The following is a 19,346-nucleotide window of genomic DNA, read 5'->3' as shown; positions in this document are numbered from 1 at the left end:
TACAGCCATGTGACACCAAGTCAGTTCACTGGCTTTCTCCTGAGAGGATGGAGGTACACTTCATAATCAGTCCTCTGGGATGAACTAATTTCTGAGGTATTCTATTGTTTTACTTTAAATGGCCATGATCACTGTGTATATTGTTCTCCTGTTTTTGCTTTCTTCATACTATATTCTTTCATATATGTTTTCCCAAATTCCTCTGAATTCTTCATACGCAAAACCTTTTTCCATGGATGTATTTAGTGGATTAGAAACCTGGGTGCCTGAGTTCATACACATTTAGGTTCATTTAGGAAAGATTTGGTAATGGCCTCATTACCATTTGGTAATAGTCAAAAGCAACAACATTTCAATCTGCCCTAGAGAGAAAGGAATATGGACCAAATAATCTTTTATTATAGTGGTGACAATCGTTGACATGTACATCTCTTGCCAAATCAACCCTGAGTGTCCACTGTTAGTCCTATTTATACAGATATTCAATAAATAACTATTCTGTATTTAGGAATTTGTAAAATGCTATGATAACAAAAAGAGAAGCATACAACAGAGTACCTGCCCTTAGGAAGTCTGCAGTTTTGTTGGAAAGAAAAGACACATACAAAACTGTAACAAAAGTAAATATAGAATAGAATTGATATGCTAATACACTCAAGTGACTATAAGTGATGGTAAAGATTTGCTTTCCAACTTTAGCTGCTGCCTGGTATGCTTCTCTATTTGATGTTCTGGATCTCTGCCTCTAGTTAGGAAGCTAGAATATAAGGAAATTTGGGCAGAAGGATAGGTATTTCAAGAGTTATGTCCTATATCCAGAAAAACCTAGCTTACTTCCTGACTGTGGATTTGATGTTAGGGCTAGTTTATGCCACAATTCTGGAGGGAAGGTCTGGGCTGGTCCTATCGCTGCTTTCTTAGGGGTACTGAGTGTTGTGTTATTCTAGGATATTAGGGATAGGTGGGGACCTGTAACCTTTTAGTGCTTCCAAAGTGGCCTATCTAGGGCAAAGTCAGATCATTTTCTACCTGGTTTGAGATCTCCAAGTTCCTGACCTGGGTTTGGGTCTGCACAATAGTCCACTACTGCTGGACTCAGCCTCCACCAGCAAGCTAGGAAGTTCTGTTAGTTCAGAGTGACATAAATGCAGGCTTCCCTTTCATCTGGCATTCCTGCCCTTGTTAATCCTCTCCAGACTAGGCTAGATTCTGGAACTTCAATCCTGCTTTGCTTCCTGAGTCTGAGTCAAAATGTTACTGCTTGCTTCTGAACTTCCTTCTCAAGCCACCAAGGGGCTCCCCATCTAGGAATACCATCCTTAATCACTTTTTTTTCCAATTAAAAACTTATATTTTCTATCCCTCTTATTCTCCCCCACAATGAGGACAAAGAAAAACAAATTCCTTGTAACAAATATGCAGTTAAGCAAAACAAATTCCAACATTGGACATGTCTAAAAATGAATGTCTCATTCTGTATGTACAGTCCATCACCTCTATGTCAGGGGGTTTATAGCATTTTTCATCTTTAGTCCTCTGGAATCATAGCTGGTCACTGTATTGATCAAAGTTCTTGACTTTATTCTTTTTACAATGTTGTTGCTATAGTATAAATTGTTCTCTTGATTCTATTCACCTCATTATGCATCAGTTCATACGAGTCTTCCGAGGTTTCACTGTTATATTTCTTATGAAATAGTATTCCAGTACATTTCTATAGCATAATTTATTTAGCCACTCCCCAACTGATGAACACTTTCTTAGTTTCCAGTTCTCTGCTACTGCAAAAAGAGCTGCTACAAACATTTTTGTACATGTAGGACCTTTTCCTCTTTCTTTGACCTCTTTGGGACACAGTCCTAGTAGCGCTATTGCTGAATCAAATGCTATGTAAGTTTAGTAACTTTTTGGTCACAGCTTCAAACTGCCTTCTGAAATGGCTGTACCAACTGACAACTCCATCAATAGGTTATCAATATGCCTGTTTTCCTGCAGTCCTTCCAACATTTTCAATAGGTTATCAATATGCCTGTTTTCCTGCAGTCCTTCCAACATTTTCCTTTTTGTAAACTGTATGAATCTGATAGGTGTGAGGTAGAATCTCAGAACTGTTTTAATTTGCATTTCTCACTTACTAATGTTTCGGAGTATTTTTTCGTATGGCAATTGAGAGCTTGGATTTCTTCCTTTGAGAACTGTGTTTATATCCTTTGACCAGTTGTCATTAGAGAATGGTTGTTATTCTTATATATTGGAATTAGTTCCTGATCTATCTTAGGGATAAGACCATAATCAGAGAAACCTGCTACAAAGATTTTCTTTTCCCAATTAACTATTTCTCTTTTCTTCTTAATTTTTAGAAAATTCATAGGTTTGATTTTAACTTTTAACCTAAACAATTAAATGAAGTTTCATTTTTTACTTAATCTAGAAGAAACTATTTGAGAGAAGAAAAATACATTAACCTGATTTAGCACAGGTTAATATCAATACTAAATACTTATCAACTACATAGCATAAAGTATCATCAGCTGCAAAAGTAAATAAAATATTTTTATCAAGACTAATCAAATAACTTGTTACAAACTTAACACACTATATTAGGAAAACCTAATATGTTTCAGAATTATTCTTTTCTCTCCTACTAGAAAATATGTAAATCATACTTATTTGAGAGATTTAATTTAAAATGGTTGGGTCAAAATACTATCTCACTGAACAGGAGATTGTTGTAGGTACTGTACAACAAAAAATAAGCAGAACTACCTCCTGCCTTCTTGAAGCTTATAACCTGAGATGCTACATAAAAAAAAAAATTCCTTTTATATATTATAAAGGAGCTTTCATCATGCCACTGGTAACTTTTAGACCTCAAGCAGGAAAAGAGGAAAATATAAGTCAGCATGATGCAAGCTACAAAGGACAAGACCTCCTTTACTCCATCAGATGGAAAATAAGACCATAGGAATCCATGTACTGTGAGAAGCAGAGGCCTAAAATAATACTGGCTAATAACGTGTCAATCTTTTCTCAACTTAATTCTGTTCGTTCAGCTAACACCTTTATTCTGGTGGGGTAATGGCAGGGAGGGCTTTCCTACATTCCTCACAACCTCATTTCCTTTCATTATGTGGAAATTTATTTTTTCTTTAACTTCTGCATTCGTGTATCTGTGTTGCTCAACAAACTATGCTGGTTATGAACTATTTTTTTCACTTAATAGTTTTTTTTTCCAATTACATGTAAGGATAGTTTTCAACATTCCTTTTTGTAAACTTTTGAGTTCCAAATTTTTCTCCCTTCTTCCCCTAACCAAAGACAACAAGCAATCTCATATAGATTATATATATGTATAGACAATCATGTTAAACATATTTCCACACTAGTCATGGTCATGAACTATTTAAAGAGCATCATGTGAAATACTATAGAAAAGTACAAATGAAATAGAATATAATTTTAAGTTAACTGAGTAGATGAAACAACACATAGAAAGAGACATGAGAATGTACAGATGTAAAATCAGTGCAGATTAATACTGTAAGGAGGAACTAAATACTATAAGAGGAACTAATACCATGAGAAAGAAACATTACATGAGGAAATGACTGGATGAAAGTAACTAAAGGGAAGTTAGAGAGACAAGAGATGGTAGTGGTGGTGGTAGAGTTTTGCTGGGTTAAATTAAATTAAATTCAACAAACATTTATTAAATGTTATGATGCTTGTTGTGTGTGCCTGTGTATATACACATGTATGAGTTAAAGGAAGAAAGATGGAGAAAGCACAGATACGTGTTGCTTTGCTGAAAAAGATCTAGGTTGGTTTAGTGATCTGTAAGATCAACATGAATCAACAAGTGAAATGTCAGCCCCTAAAGGTAATGTGATCCTGGATCGCACTAAGAGGCTTCCAAGAATAAGGAAGTGATAGTTTCACTATCTTCTGCCCTAGTCAAACATTTTAAGAAAGACATTCATAAGCTGAAGAGTATCCAGAAATGGGAAATCAATGCGATGAAGAACTCTGAATCTGTGCCATATTAAGATCAGCTGAAGAAAGTGGGGATCTTTAACCTGGAGAAAAGGAGACTTAAGAGGAGCATCATAATAGACTTCAAGAATTAAGAGTTATGTGAAAAGGGGATTGGCTTCTTTCTGTTGGTTTGGTTGTTGGTCCCGGAGGGCAGAATCCAGAACAGTGGGTAGAAACTGCAAAGAGAAAAATTTAGGTTTGATGTCAGGAAAAACTTCCTAACAATTAGAGATATTCTAAGTGTGATGCCTTGGGAGGAGGCTGCCCTTCCTGAGAGGCCTACCTTCAAGCAGAAAATACACAATCACTTCTCAGGTTTGTTGTTACGGGGATTTCTCTTTTGGTATGAGTTGGTAAGATGGCTGTTAAGGTCCTTTTCGTTTCTAAAATTCTGTCATTCTGTGACTAAACCAGATAGAGAGAAGTGGGAAAATGAGTATGGAGGGATCAGAAAGAACATTTATTTGATAAGGCAAGAAATAAACCCTGTGGATATATATCTGTTGATAATATTCATGATCATATATTTGCCCAGGGACCTGAGAAAAACTATATCCCTTTCTTAAATGAGTAAAATATAACTAATTTCCCCCCAAATAATGTCCTAGCTTTTAGCTTGTTATAATAAGGGAATACTGTACTCAAGAATTAGGTTTCATCTCCTGATGTTTGTCTTCTGAGAGTTGACTCCAGTGACCTTTATAAAAGAAAACTTATTTCATTATTTTAAGTAATGTTGCCATTTTTAGTACCAACATTCTTGGCCACAAATCACTCAGTTTTTGGTATTAGTAAACTGTCCAAAATAGATGAAATAAAGTGGAAATCTCATTCAGAATTACCGCAGGACAACCATGATTTTGTTGAACTGATTTGGTTTTGGGTTGATTTGTTGCCATCAAGTTTGGGTTGAGTGTGCAGCAGTGGTGGAAAACTACCCTCTCAACTAGTTCTAGTCCCAGTGGTTTTAGAAGCCAGATTTGATATAATAATGCAAAGTCCAAATTGCCAGATGACGTTTCACATATTTAAGTGAATTGAAATAGTAATAAAGAACATATTATGCTTACTGCTACACCTGAGCTAACCTGTAATTCTATTTGACTATTTTTAGACCTGGTACACTAAAAATAGGTTTAGGCAGAAATGGAGATAAAGATTTGAACACACAGAGGGACCAAAGGGACTTTCATATATACCTGAGTTCAAGTAACACACTGTGGCATGATTTCTAAATATCACTTCAGATGAATTGCTTAATTTCAATCAGCATGTGCAGATTTAAACATAAAAAGAGTTTTAAAAAAATAATGCCAGAATTTATGTATCCAGAAAAGATTTGTTTCCTTCAAAGTGAACATTAGGAAAATATTCATCTATTCTAATACTGCTATCACTGCTCAAAACACTCGGGAAATGCTTTTCTGAAAAAGCCTTTTGGACATAGTTTCCATAGCTAGAGCTAGAAGGGATCTCAGACGCTGCCTAATCTAGCCTCCACGTTTCACAGAGGAAGAAAATGGCCCACAAAAATTAAGTGATGATAGTGTCAAGAGTAAGATCTAAACCTAGGTCCTCTGACTCCAGGGCCAGTGCTCTACCCATATAATTATGGCAAATCTTCATCTTGGAAAGTGGATTTGACCGACCAAAAGTCATATGAAACCCAAGACTAACGAATAAGATGGGGGATCAATATTGCTTATTAAATGAGGTGTGGCTTAAGAGATGCATGTCATTCTCCAACTCATTCTATCCATGATGGCAATTCCAAAAATATTTTGAGCCATGGCAGCATTACTAGAAATAGTATTTAGCTTTCCAAAGCAATTGCTTTGAAAAGCAATACTAATGTTAAATATAAGGTTCTTGAGGCCAGGATTGTTTTGGTTTTTGTCTTCCTATAGATTCTTAGTGCCCAGAATAGTACCTTGCAAATAGTAGGAAATGAGTACCCCCTGTTTTCAATTTCTTCCTCCCACAAAAGTACTTGATTAATTACTTGGTGTAGGTTTTTAAAATATTTTTAAAAATTAACTCTGACTTAATAATACCAATAGCTAACATTTATGTCCCAGACACTGAGCTAAGTGCTGTTACAATTATTTTCTCATTTGATCCTCTCAACAACCCTGAGAGGTAGGTGCCATTATTATCCTCATTTTATAGATGAGGAAACTGAGGCAAATAGGGGTCAAATGACTTGCCCAAGGTCACAAAGCTAGTAAGTGTCTGACACTGTATTTGAACTCAGGTCTTCCTGACTCAGAGTCCAGCATTCTATCCACTGTATCACCTAGCTGCCCCAGGGACTGTTTCATAAACTTAACATAGATCTGGCTCCTTATGACCCCAATTAGTGGAAAATTTTAGAAAAAATTCTAAACTAAATCTTGTGCATCATTTCTCATTGAGTTTATTATATCTGTGCTTTATTTTCTCTTCTAATGTCCTATTTCCCCCCAATGGCCATTGGTACAGAAACATATAGATTTTTTAAAAAAGAAACTAAAAATACAAATAACACGGCTTATTTTATACATACTCTTCTGCAATTAATCACCTAACTGTACATTACACATTATTGGGTACATTCCATAATCTAGTCTAGATGAGATATAGAAGCTAAATCTTCAGATTTGTGGGAGCTTCTGACATAATCACTCAAATGAGACTATTCTCTCCAAAGTTACCAATGAACTTTTAGTTGGCCAATGTGAAGGCTCTTTGTCCTTCCCTGGGTTTTTAGGACACTGTTCTCTCTTAGTTTTCCTGTCTGACAGCTCCTTCTCTACCTCCTTTGCTAGATCATCAACTATATCTTACACCTTAACTGTGGCTGAACCCAATGATTCTGTCCTGGGCTCTTTTCTTTTCACTTTCTACACACTATTTCAACAACCAGTTCCCATGTGCTTTTGAATCACATCTAGACGTATTCTCTCTCCTGATGCAGGTATCTCTAACTGCCTAATAGTCACTTCCATTTAGATGCTCCAAAGACATATCAAACTCAACGTAGCTAAAAAAAATCATCTTTCCCCCTATATCCCTTTAATGAAATTCCCTATTTCTGTCAAGGGCACCACCCTCTTACCAGTTACCTAAATTCATAACTTTGGAGTCATCCTCAACTCCTCACTCTCCCTCACTTCACACTACCAGTCATTTAGCAAATCTTATATTTTCACCTCTACAACATCTTTTGAATTTGTCACCTTCTCTTCATCTGAACATCTAAAACTCTAGTTCAGGCCCTCACTACCTCTATCCTGGTCTACTGCCTTTCGTTTGGTTTTCCTGCCTTCAAGTCTCTCCTGTTCTCACTCAGTCTTCCACATAGCTGCCAAAGTGATGTTCTTACAACACAGTTCTGACTTTGTCACTAACCTCATAAATTAACTCCAGTTACCTTTAAGACCAAAAGTAAACTCACTTTTTGGCATTAAATCCTTTATAACCTGTCTCCTACCTATTCAATCATGTTAACATTATACCTCTTCCTTTTCTTTCTGGCCCAACCAAACAGGAATTACACAAGATTCTTTATTTTCATGCCTTTGTAAAGGTTGTCCCCTGTGCTTGTTCTGCCTCTGAGAATTCCTAGATCAGGTGCTCAAGGGTTACCTCCTACAGGAGGTCTTTCCTTCCCACCAAAAACCTTGTATTTCCTTTGTATATACCTTTTTTTGTACATATTGTCTCCTCTGATGGAATGTAAGCTCCTTGAGGATAGGAGTGGTCATCTCTGGGAGAGGGAGTGAAAGGCATACTTTGTAATTTTGTGACCTTAAAAAAGATAGGTTTACCTTCTGGACACTCTTGCTCTGGCTTAACTTTCCTTCCTTTCCAATCTAATCTTACAATTAAATAGTTTAAATAAACAATACCCTCTATTCTTAAATCCCTTGCCTCCTTGATCTACTTCATGCTTGGCTTATATGTTGCAAAATTCTAACCTGACTTACACCCACCATTCATATCCTCTGCTCCTACTCACATGCTACTAAAAAATAGGAGAAGTCCCACTACCCACTCTTTTTGTTCCACTACGACAAACTGTGCCATCACTGCAGGAAATCAATCCTTTTGCTCTTCCCTAATTGACTATCACACCCTCCACAGCAAGCTGTTGTAAATCTCATCTTTTCTCCTTAAATCTCCTATATGACCCCCAGTCCCCCTGACCACGTTAATTCTCAACAACCTCCTGCGGCTCCCCTATTTCTTCTAAGATCAAATAGTATTTAATCTTTATCTCATCCTTTTTAAATTTCTATTTTTGTGTATTTTAAAAGTGCATAATTATTAGTATAGTAACAGCTAAACCTGTTAGTCTTTTCTCAGTTCTCATCTTTCTCAAACAATTTGCTAAGTTTAACACAATTAACTACCTTCTCTTCCTGGATCCTCTCACCTATTTGGATTTTGTGACATTCTCTCTCCTGGTTCTCCTACTATTTATCTGATCACTCTGAACTGACGCTCTTCCCTACCTGTCTGATAAGCCTTGCTGATTTATTATCCATATCTCTCTCCCTAACTGTATTTCTTTCTCTCTCCCTCCCCCCTCAAAGTTCTGTTCTAGGCCCTATTTTCTATCCATACTCTCACTATTGGTAACCTTGTTACTCTCATGGCTTTATGCAAATGGCTCACAGATATCTATTCCCCATCTCTCCCTTGAGCTTCAATTCCACATTACCAATTGCCTACAGAATATTTCAAACTAGATGTCTCAAAGACATCCCAAACTCAATACGTACGGAACTAAACTCATTATCTGTTCCTTAAGATAGTCCTCTCTGTTGAAAGCATGACCATCCTTCAGTCTCCCAGGTTTGTAACCTCAGCATTATCTTCAACTCTTTGCTCTCCCTCTGCCCACATATCCAATCCATTCCCACATCTCGCCAGTCTTAGAACGATTTTCTCTATTCATACAGATAGCGTCTTAGCTCAGGCTCTCATTGGCTACATTATAATAACAGCCTCCTAACTGATCTTTCTGCCTGGAGTCTCTCTCCATCACATTGATCCTTCATATAACTTGACAAAGTACTTGATTTTCCTTAAGTGCAGATCTGACCACATGATTCTCCTACTCAATAAACTCTAGTGACTTATCATTGTCTCTAGGATAACACAGCTCTCTTTTAGTTCTTCTCCTACCTTTCTGATAGCTCCTTCTTTATCTCCTTTGCTAGATCATCATCCATATCTCATAACCTGACTATGGGCAAATCCCATGACTCTTCTCTCTATACATACAATCTTTTTTCCCCCTTCTCTTTAGGCAATTGGGGTTAAGTGACTTGCCCAAGGTCACACAGCTAGCAAGTGTCAAGTGTTTGGTCTGAGGCCGGATTTGAACTCAGGTCCTTCTGACTTCAGGGCCAGTGCTCTATCCATTGTGCCACCTCGCTGCCCCTATACATACTATCTTGGTGCTTCATCACCTCTCATTGGTTTATTTAATCATTACTCCTATTTAGATGACTTCTAGATTTATGGTCACCTAGCCCTAGTCTTTTTTTCTGAGCTCCAGTTCCACATCACCACCTGCCTGTTGGGTACTTCCAATTGGATATTTCTGAAGCATATCAAAAGAGAAGTAAGGAGAAGCAAAGATTGAAGAGAATTCTTTTCTGGAATTCTGGCTATAAGAGTGATAGAAATGGGACAATAGCTCAAAGAAATGTTTGATTTTTTTTCTTCTATTTTTTCTGTTGTTTTCTTCTGTTAGTTGCATGCATGTGTGTGTGCACGTGCATTGTCTTCATGTTTAGGATAGATCTGAGTATGTCTGAAAGAGGAGATGAAGAAGACAGTGAGGAGGGAGAGATTAAAGATGAAGGGGAAAAGCCATAAATGATGGAACAAGGACCAGAAAAAGGTAGGAAAGTTTAGAAGCAAAGGACATTTTTGCAACAAGAAGGGCTTTCTGTTCCTTTGAGAAAAAAGAGAAAGAGGACAGGGAAGAGAGACAGATACTTGGAAGTATGAAGGAGCATGGTGGAGGGAATTCATATTGGAAATATGCCATCTTCTCAGTTAAATAGGAGGCTAAATCATTTTCTGAAAGGTGAATGAGGAAGGAAGTGGAATTGAGGACTTAAGAAATATAAACACAAGTTAGTAAGAAATGAGTCAATAACCCTCTATCAGTCATAGGGTCAAGAAAGGGTTATATAACATGAAATCACAGGAGCTAAATTAAGCTAGGTGACTCAGTAGATAGACCACTGGATCCAGAGTCAGTAAAGCCTGAGTTCAAATCCAGCCTCAGATACTACCTGTGAGACCCTGGGCAAATCACTTAACCTCTGTTTGCCCTAATTAGAGAAGGAAATAGCAAACCATTCCATTATCTTTGCCAAGAAAACTCCATATGGGGTCATGAGTCAGATGCAACTGAATGTGACAGAATGTGACAGAACACTACCACAAAAAAAAAGTTTAAAAATGGGCAGCTAGGTGGTGCAGTGGATAGAGTACCAGGCCTGCAGTCAGAAAGACTCATTTTCCTGAGTTCAAATCTGACTTCTAGCACTTACTAGCTCTGTGACCTTAGGCAAGTCACTTAATCTTGTTTGCCTCAGTTTCTTCATCTGTAAAATGAGCTGGAGAAGGAAAAGACAAACCACTCGAGTATCTTTGCTAACAAAAATCCCAAATGGAGTCATGAAGAGTCGGACACAACTGAAATGACTGAACAAAAAAAAAAATTAAGATTTTTTGCGACATCTCTTATGATACTTGGCAGTCAGGGAGCAAGGACAAAGAAAATGGTTAATGGTGATTATCAAAGTTTGGGAACTGGTAAAGCATGTCACATGGTTATGACCGTTATGTATGAAAGTTATGATAGAAAGTTAAGGGGAGATAAAAGTTTCTAGGATATTCATTCCAAAAGTTAATCTAAGGCTGAAGTCCTAAGATTATAATGCAATCTGGAAGGCCTCATTACACCACATATTGAGGCATTTTTTGTTTGCTTTTTACAATTTAAATAAAGGAAGGGAAAAACTGTTGAGCTTGATTTTCACATGTAAATTGCTTTCTTGCACAAAACATTAGATATGAAAGAATCTATATATTAAGTAATATATAATGGAAGAAATTATAAAGAAATAATAAGACTAAACATCTTACTTTTGAAAGCAAAGCTTGGGTCATTTTTATAGCTTTTTTTTTTAACATGGCTTTCTTGGCAATACTTCTATGTCTTAGCTAGGCAAGCTGTTTCATGTCAGTACTTATCTATTCCAATTAACTGTCAGTATAATCTCTCTCAGCAAAACAATTCACTCTTTTACTACTTAATCTTATGAAGGAAACCAGAGCCTTTACCTTCAGCAAGATCAGCATGAATTCTATTAAATAAATGAAATAAATCAAAATTTCTGTAAATAAAGCTAAAAAGTTGGTCTTGAGTTAAACTCCTGTCACAGATAACATATAAAATATATATGGAGATTGTATGTATGTATGTATGTATGTATGTGTGTGTGTGTTGTTTGTACGTTTAGGTAGGTGTATCTCCCTGCACTTAACTAAGTACATTGAACCTAGTAGATAATGAATGTTTGTTCTGATTATCTCAATACAAAACAGATCTCTAGTTCCATTTGAAAGTTAATAACAGAAAGGAAGGTAAATTAACCAATGGGTTAGGACAAAAGCAGGAATTGCCATTGTTTTCTCGGACTTTGGTCACACGAAGCCTAAAATACTAAATATGTACCAGAGCAGCAATATCATTCTAAGAACACATTTGCTGTGCAAAAAGAAGGTCTAGGAGATATAAACATCTTTTTCCCCCATTGCACAGTCAATATCACCTACACTCAAAACACACCCACCTGTTTCTATTATCATACATGTTAATGCAGTAGTCTACTAAATGCATGAGAAAGCTTTCTCCCCCTTTTTAAGTTTTCAACATAAAAGAAACAAAATACTTTTCTTTTGAAACTTTCCATCATTATATTAAGAAGTCAGATTTGCTCAAAATATTCTTTGAACCACACAATTATCCAAATACGCAGACATCCTTTCAACAGAAGAAGAGGTAGGCATGAAGTATGTACAGGGGGTTGGACTGGGATTGTCTTATCATGAACAGACAAAGAGAAGCTGTCACAATGATCTTCTTTATATGATGAGCTAAGCAACTTAAAAAAAAGAAAGACTGCATTAAAAGAGCACTTGAACAGACTTGGGGCAGAAACGGAGGGGATAATTTTTACATCAACAAATCTCATAGCTATAAGAAACAGGACAGGCAAATATTAGATAGGTTAATTGTACTACATTTACAAATTTGACACCTATTTTTTTTCTTTTGCTCCCTGGGTAACACATACTTGAACTTTCAAATATTTAATGATAAAACAAAAGATAGAGAATCATACTTTTCCAAGATAGGTTGTAGGCCTCTAAGATATTGTGATGAAACCACTAGCAGTATCCTTACTGAGAATGTTCCTTATGTTTATCATTGGTTTACATCTAAAGGATACATTTTTCCTGTATACCTTCAACCTTGAAACTGTATTCTTTTCTTTCATGTCTTCTCCTGCACATCTCTCTCTACAGTAGTTTGCATACTCAGTCAGCCATTAAGAATGTAAGATCATTTTATTACAGTGTGAGGAATCTTGGCATACAAATGATATACATAATCAATTTAGAGGCACATACCATCATTACAAAATCTAGCTTAACACAACTTCAGTTTCTTAGGTCCAACCTACTTTATTCCCAGGCCACTGGCTACTACTCTGACTACTCAGGAGAGGGAAAGAGGTCTTTTCTAATTGGGTACTTAGTACAACCACAGAACCTATTGCTGGAGCTAGCTGTCTCATTCCATGTTCTGTCACCTAATGTCTCTTGAAGTAATCTCCTTCCCTAGGCCCTTACATCTAAGCTAACTTTAAGTTAACCCTTTTTACTTCTTTCTATAAATTCTTTTTCTTTATTTTCCCTGCCCTCAAACTCTTCTAGTCACTTAGTTTGGATCATACTTGTCGTTCTCTGGTCCCAACATGTTCTTCCTCCTACTGTTCTTTTTACCTGCCAGTTAATATCTGGTTTGTTATAAATCAACCTTTTAAAGTATTTATTTACTGATGTCATAAGTTAACTTTTATCTTTCAAAAAGGCTACAACTATATTTGCAAATGGAAGGTTACTCATATAATTGTACAGAAGCATATCATGTTTACTTTTTTTAAAAAATAGTGCCTTTGACACTGGATATTTACTACACCAACAAGTGATAATACACTTTGAGAAGGTTCTTCAGGCAACAGGGTATAGTTCCCATTGGAAAAACTTTGAACAATACAATACACAATAAAATAAATAATAAATGCCTGTTGTGACAGGTACAAAATTTAGATAAAATATGTTCTCCATTCCCAAGGTACTTATTTTGTCATTTTAATCTGTAAAACTTAATTTTTCAGTTTCCCATTAAAATGTAAACTCCTTGAAGGGAGGGACTATCTTTCTACTTGTATTTAAATTCACAATGCTTGGTACGTGGTAAGGTTTTTTTGTTTTTGTTTTTTTGGCTAGACAATGGGGTTAAATGACTTGCCCAGGGTCACACAGCTAGTAAGTGTTATGTGTCTGAGGCCGGGTTTGAACTCAGGTCCGCCTGACTCCAGGGCCGGTGTTCTATACACTGAGCCACCTAGCTGCCCCAATGATAAGCTTTTAAAAATTCTAATTGACTGCCTGGCAATCTAGCAGGGGAGTAAGAGAGCAATACAAATAGCTTACCTACACAATTACATGATAAGTACATTAGGGAGTTATAAAATAAAGTGGAATGTGAAATATTAAAGAAAAGGTTATCACCATCTGGGAAAGAAGAGCAGCTGACATGTGAACTATCCTTTAACAGACAAGTAGAAATTCAATAAACAAACATGCAGGAGAAAGAAATTACAGGCATAGGGAACACTGTTAGCAAAGCTACACAGGCATGAGAACACAATGCAAGTTCAGAAGGCAAAGAATAGTCCAGTTTCTCTGTAGATAGATTTTAAGCATGAAAGTCATATGAAATAAGGCTATGAAGACTGGCTGGCACTGGATTGTGAAAACTTTTGAATGCCAAATAGAGAACTCTGCTTGGACAGTAGCAAGGAATCCCTGAAGACTTTTGAGAGTAATATGGCTAGATGTCTTAATAAAGACTAGTCTGGTAACAATATGAGGAGTGCAGGCTAGAATACCTATAAAAATGCTAACTGCTATAGTTCAAGAAGGTGGTGATAAGAGCCTGTACTGGGGTGGTGGCAGTGTATGTTGATAATAATGTACAGATTACAGAAATGTGGCAGAATTGGACTTGACAAATTCTTGTGACTGACTAAATATGAGACATAAGGAAAAATACTAATCAAATATGATACCTAGGTTGTATGAGGACAGGTGAACTGAGCCATGGTGTCATAGAGAGAAACAATAAAGTCAGAAGGAAGAAAAGATTTACTAGAGGTAGGGGAGGATATGTTTGGTTTTGGACCTTTTAAGTTTGAAGTGCTGGCAGAACATCTTAAGTGGCAAGGCTCCATAGACAATATGGCATGCCTGTCCCTGTTCTCAAGGACAGAAGAGCCCCCTAGTTCTCTAGCTCAGAAATTCCAGACTTCTCAAGGCATTTTCTCCATAAAGTTAGCTTCTTAGGTCTCAGTTGGATGGGTATCAGTGGGAATCCTCCAACCTAGAATCAAACGCAGGCCTCCCACAGTACCAGGGTTATATGGGATATGACTATTCTTCTTCCCTCACTCCACATACAGACTGGTGACCAAGAACCAGTTCTCTAGGGGAGAAATTCCCCATTGCCCTCAAAGCAATAAAGAGTGCAGGATCAGAAGAGGTCTTACAGCACACTTGGGAAAGATGTGGTCTCCCTGACTATTGCCAAGAGGATGCTTCAAGGTCACCATTTATCATTTGTCAGACTCTCTAAGTTGAACACAGCATAATCGTATCATAGAAACAAATTATTTGCAAGTGCTTTTTATTGTGTTAATATTTGGTGAGGGTGGGGGTCCATTATTGTGAACATATAAGTGAAGCAAAAAATAGGGAAAGTCATATCTTAAAAAGTAGGTATCTCATCACTTGGGGAATAAGTGAACCAATTATGGTATATGAATGTATTGGAATTATTACTGCTTCACAAACAATCATGAAAAATAATTCAGAAAAACAAGGGAAGACTTATGTGAACTAATGCAAAGTAAAAATCAACCAAACAAACAAAAATGGCAAACAATACACACAAAGACCAAGCCAAATACTATATGTAATTATAAGGACTAAACGTGTACCTGGAGAAAAGATGCAAAAATGAACTTCCCTTCATCTCTTGGAAAGGTGAAGGACTATACACGCATAACACTGTTTTTCTTTGTTTCAAAGGAAGGCTCCTAGGGGTAAGGGAGAGAGGTTGCTGGCAGGGGTGTTATACCCACAAATTATTATGATGAAAAAAGAAAATAAAATTAATAAAACATTAATTTAAAATAAAGTAAAATCAAATGTACCAGTTGGAGGTGGTATTAATATGTGAGTCTCAAATTTGAATTAGAAAATGTTCTTCTGATCATATGATCAGATTTAGAGCTTTAAGAGATGAGGAAGAAAAGTCAAGTGACTTGCCCAAAGGTCATATTAGTAGTATTTTAACCTAGGTCTTCTAACTCCAAATCTAGCCTACTTTTCCATTGGACTACACTTTCTGCCTCTCTTTAAAAAACAAACAAACAAACAAAAAAAACAAACCAGGCTATTCCTATACAGCACTAAAAGAAACAATTAAATTTAGTGGAAAAAAAAATTAAACATGTGACTCTACTAATCAATTGTTTGACTACAGTGACTGTATGTTTATTCAAAAAGGTTGATCTATTAGTTTCACATAGGTAGAGCTTATTTTCTTGTTTCTTAGCTAACTGACTTTCACCTCTGAAGCCAAAGGGCAAACTCATTCTGGTCTCCTGGTAGGAGGAGGAAATAGATGTTAGAGTAAGTTCTCCCCTCTGCAAAAACAACAAATTACTAGTATTTCAGTTAGCACAAATAATTTTCATGGTGTTGGTGGCTACAAGGTACAATGGAAAGAGTGTTAGATAAGAAGTCAGAGGACCCAATTTGGAATCTTTGTTACTACTTGTGTAGTAAGTAAGCAGTCATTTAGCTTCTCGGGGCCTCAGTTTCACTATATGTAAAACGAGAGATTTGGACTAGATGACCTCTAAGGTACCTTCCAGTTCTAAATCTATGATCAATCATTGAAGCAAACGTACATGATTTACTTCATGTTTGTAACATAAGTTGGTATTTTATATAGCATTTAAGATACATGAGATTTTTTAAAGAACTTTACTTAAAAGACATAAAAAAAGTTCTCCTTTCAGTACAAGGATGGGTGTTAGCAGTTTTAGAATTGGGTAAACAGAGGATATGGCCATTAACTTAGTCATCATCCTCTATTTAAGACATTATCATAACTACATTCAAAGGAATTTAAACTGCAATAGACAAAATGCATACTCCTCACACCCACTTATTTAATTATAGGATAATATAGGGTGTCACTTGTCAGCACCTGGAACAAGATGACTAGTTATTTCCAGACTTAGATGACAAAGCAATGGTGAAAAAACCAGTTTATGAAAGAGGTTCCCTTCTTCATTAGAATCACAGATTTTCAGAGCTCAAAAGGATCTTGGAGGTAATCTGGTCCAATCTTCTCATTTTAAAGATAAGGAAAATGAAGCCCAGAAAAGTGAAAAGATTTGCCCAAGGTTATGAAGCTGATTAGTGGCAGGACCAAAACTAGATTTTCTGACTCTTAGTTCTTTTTTTTTTTATTTCTTCTGATACTTCTCCTTGGATATCTCTAACCATCAGAGAAATCTTCAACTTAACATCTCCAAAACTGAATACAGTCTCTTCTCCCCCAATCTCTTTCCTCTTCTGGACTTTCCTTTTACTCTCATGGGCATCTCTATCCTCCTAGTAATCCAAGCTCAAAACCTAAGTGCTATCCTGACTCATCACCCTATTTCACCCTTTATATCTAATCTGTTGACAAGTCCTGTTGCTTTTACCTTAACATTTCTCCTACATGTACCCTTCTCTACTCTTACATTACCACCCCTGTCATACAATTCCTTATCACCTTCTGCCTGGACCATTGTAATAGATTTCTGGTTGATTTCATTGTGTCAAATTTCTCCCCAGTCCAGTCCATCCCCCAATCAGTTGTCAAATTAATCTTCCTAAAGATTCCTAAAGCACAGATCTGACTATGTCACACACACCTCCTAACTCTTAATTCAATAAAGTCCAGTGACTCCCTACAACCTCCAGGATAAAATATAAAATCTTCTGTTTGGCTGTCAAAGCCCCTCACACCCTAGTATCCTCCTAGCTTTCCAGTCTTCTTATATCTTATTTCTAGCTATGTTTTCTGTGATCTAGTGACACTTGCCTCCTTTCTTTCTCTTGTACACACATCCCATTTCCAGATTTTGGACATTTTCAATGTCTGTTCCTCATTCCTTAGACACTCTACTTCCTCATCTCTGCCTCTTGTCAACCTTCAAGTACCCTGAACTTTCAAGTTTCTTCAAGTACCTGCTTGAAAAATTCTTTCTTCTATGAGAAGTCTTTATTCATTCTCCCCTTCTTGCAAATGACTTCCCTGTGTTAATTATCTCCAATTTATCATGTAAATAGTTTGCTTTTACATTTTGTTTGCATTTTGTTTCCCTTATTGGACTATGAGCTCCTTAAGAGCAAATGGTCTTTTGCTTTTCTTTATATCTCCAGTGCTTGTACAATGCCTGGCACATAGTAGATGCTTAATAAATGTTTATTGACTCAGATGCGGCCAGAATGGCAGTTCTCAAAATTTTCGCAGTGATAGAACCCTTCCAATTAAAAAAAAAAACTTTGACAGAACCCTTGCAGTTAAATCCTCGAAATTTATTAACTTAATGCCTAATATGAAATAATATAAGGCTTATTTAAAAAGAACCTTGGGATGCTTCAGTCTTAGAGTAAAGTATGGGTCAGAACCAAAGGCAGTGGTTTTTAACAATGGGAACAGACAGAGGAACTAGAAGTTGAGGTGAGGACCAGGAGTATATTAAGAGGAATGAAGTAGTGGAAAGGTTAGAGGCCAGGAGATTATAATCAAAAAAAGAATTTTAGAGTTCAAGATCATAGACAAAAAACTAATTTTGGTGTGGTGAGGTCTAAGGTATGACCACCCTAAGTTAAGATGGAGACAGACGTCATTTGAATTGAAATGGTTGAAAAACTGAGATATCGGGGTATTGAAGGGATCTCAATATGATAATGCAAAGACATGATCAGGGCAGATGGCAAAGTAGAGAAGATTGTAAATCAAGCACTGAAATGACTGACGAAAAAAGAGAGAAAAGAGGTCAGCAAACAACAGCAACAAGGAACCAGGCAGAGAGTGTAACTCTACAGAGAACAGATTGCTAAATGATAGTGATAGAAGGAGGGTTTAGAAGTGGCTATGTGAAGCAAGGAGTATTCTGACTTTCTCTTGATGCATCTAGAGAGCTGCACCTAGAGTAAGGAAAACCTAATTTCAAATCCAGCCTCAGACTCATTAGCTGTATGATCCTGGGAAAGTCATTCAAATATCTGACTGCCTCAGTTTCCTCTATTAAAAAACGGGAATAATATTAGCACCTATCTCCCAGGGCTATTGTGAAGATCAAACAGGATAATATTTGTAAAATGCTTAGCATAGTAAAATGCCTGCCACATGGTAGGTGCTTCATCAATATCTGCTTCCTTCTTTCCTTCCTTCCTGGCCCAGTAGGCCATGGAGCATGAGAAGACTATCATTATTAGAAAGGTATTCTGAGGAGACCTGAGTTTCTATGAGTGCCAGAAACCAGGAAGAAACATGAGACAAAAAGACTGCAATGGTTAAGGGATTCCAGAAGGTAGAGCGGAAGTGAGACGCAAAAGAAAATAAGGACTAATGGAAGGATATGAATGAGAGAACATAAAAGGTCTCTGAATTACAGGGATTATGGAACAAGAAGGAGGTATTTGTTAGTCCCAACACTGGTGAAGAACCATGTAGAGAGAAGCCTGTTGATTAAAATGGCCCTGAGGTTCTAATGAGAATGTTTTGGTGTGAAGTGGCTCCTGCTGATGGTGTACAAGTTCTGCCGCTCAGCAGCAATGTAAGGGCCATAGGCTGAGATGAAGGGGCCTCTAACATC

At 36.8% G+C, this 19,346-nt stretch overlaps 1 protein-coding gene across 2 annotated transcripts in view; it reads right to left on the bottom strand.

The window, feature by feature from the left end:
• RB1 (RB transcriptional corepressor 1) overlaps positions 1-19,346 on the bottom strand; it is a 184,702-nt gene that overhangs the window by 53,926 nt on the left and 111,430 nt on the right. The gene's annotated exons all lie outside the window — the stretch shown is intronic.

This window comes from Phascolarctos cinereus, unplaced genomic scaffold (assembly GCF_003287225.1).
Source record: "Phascolarctos cinereus isolate Bilbo 61053 unplaced genomic scaffold, phaCin_HiC Scaffold_726;HRSCAF=1367, whole genome shotgun sequence".
NCBI lineage: Eukaryota > Metazoa > Chordata > Mammalia > Diprotodontia > Phascolarctidae > Phascolarctos > Phascolarctos cinereus.
Note: the sequence above shows the minus strand (reverse complement) of the source record. Positions and strands in the feature narration are given on the sequence as shown.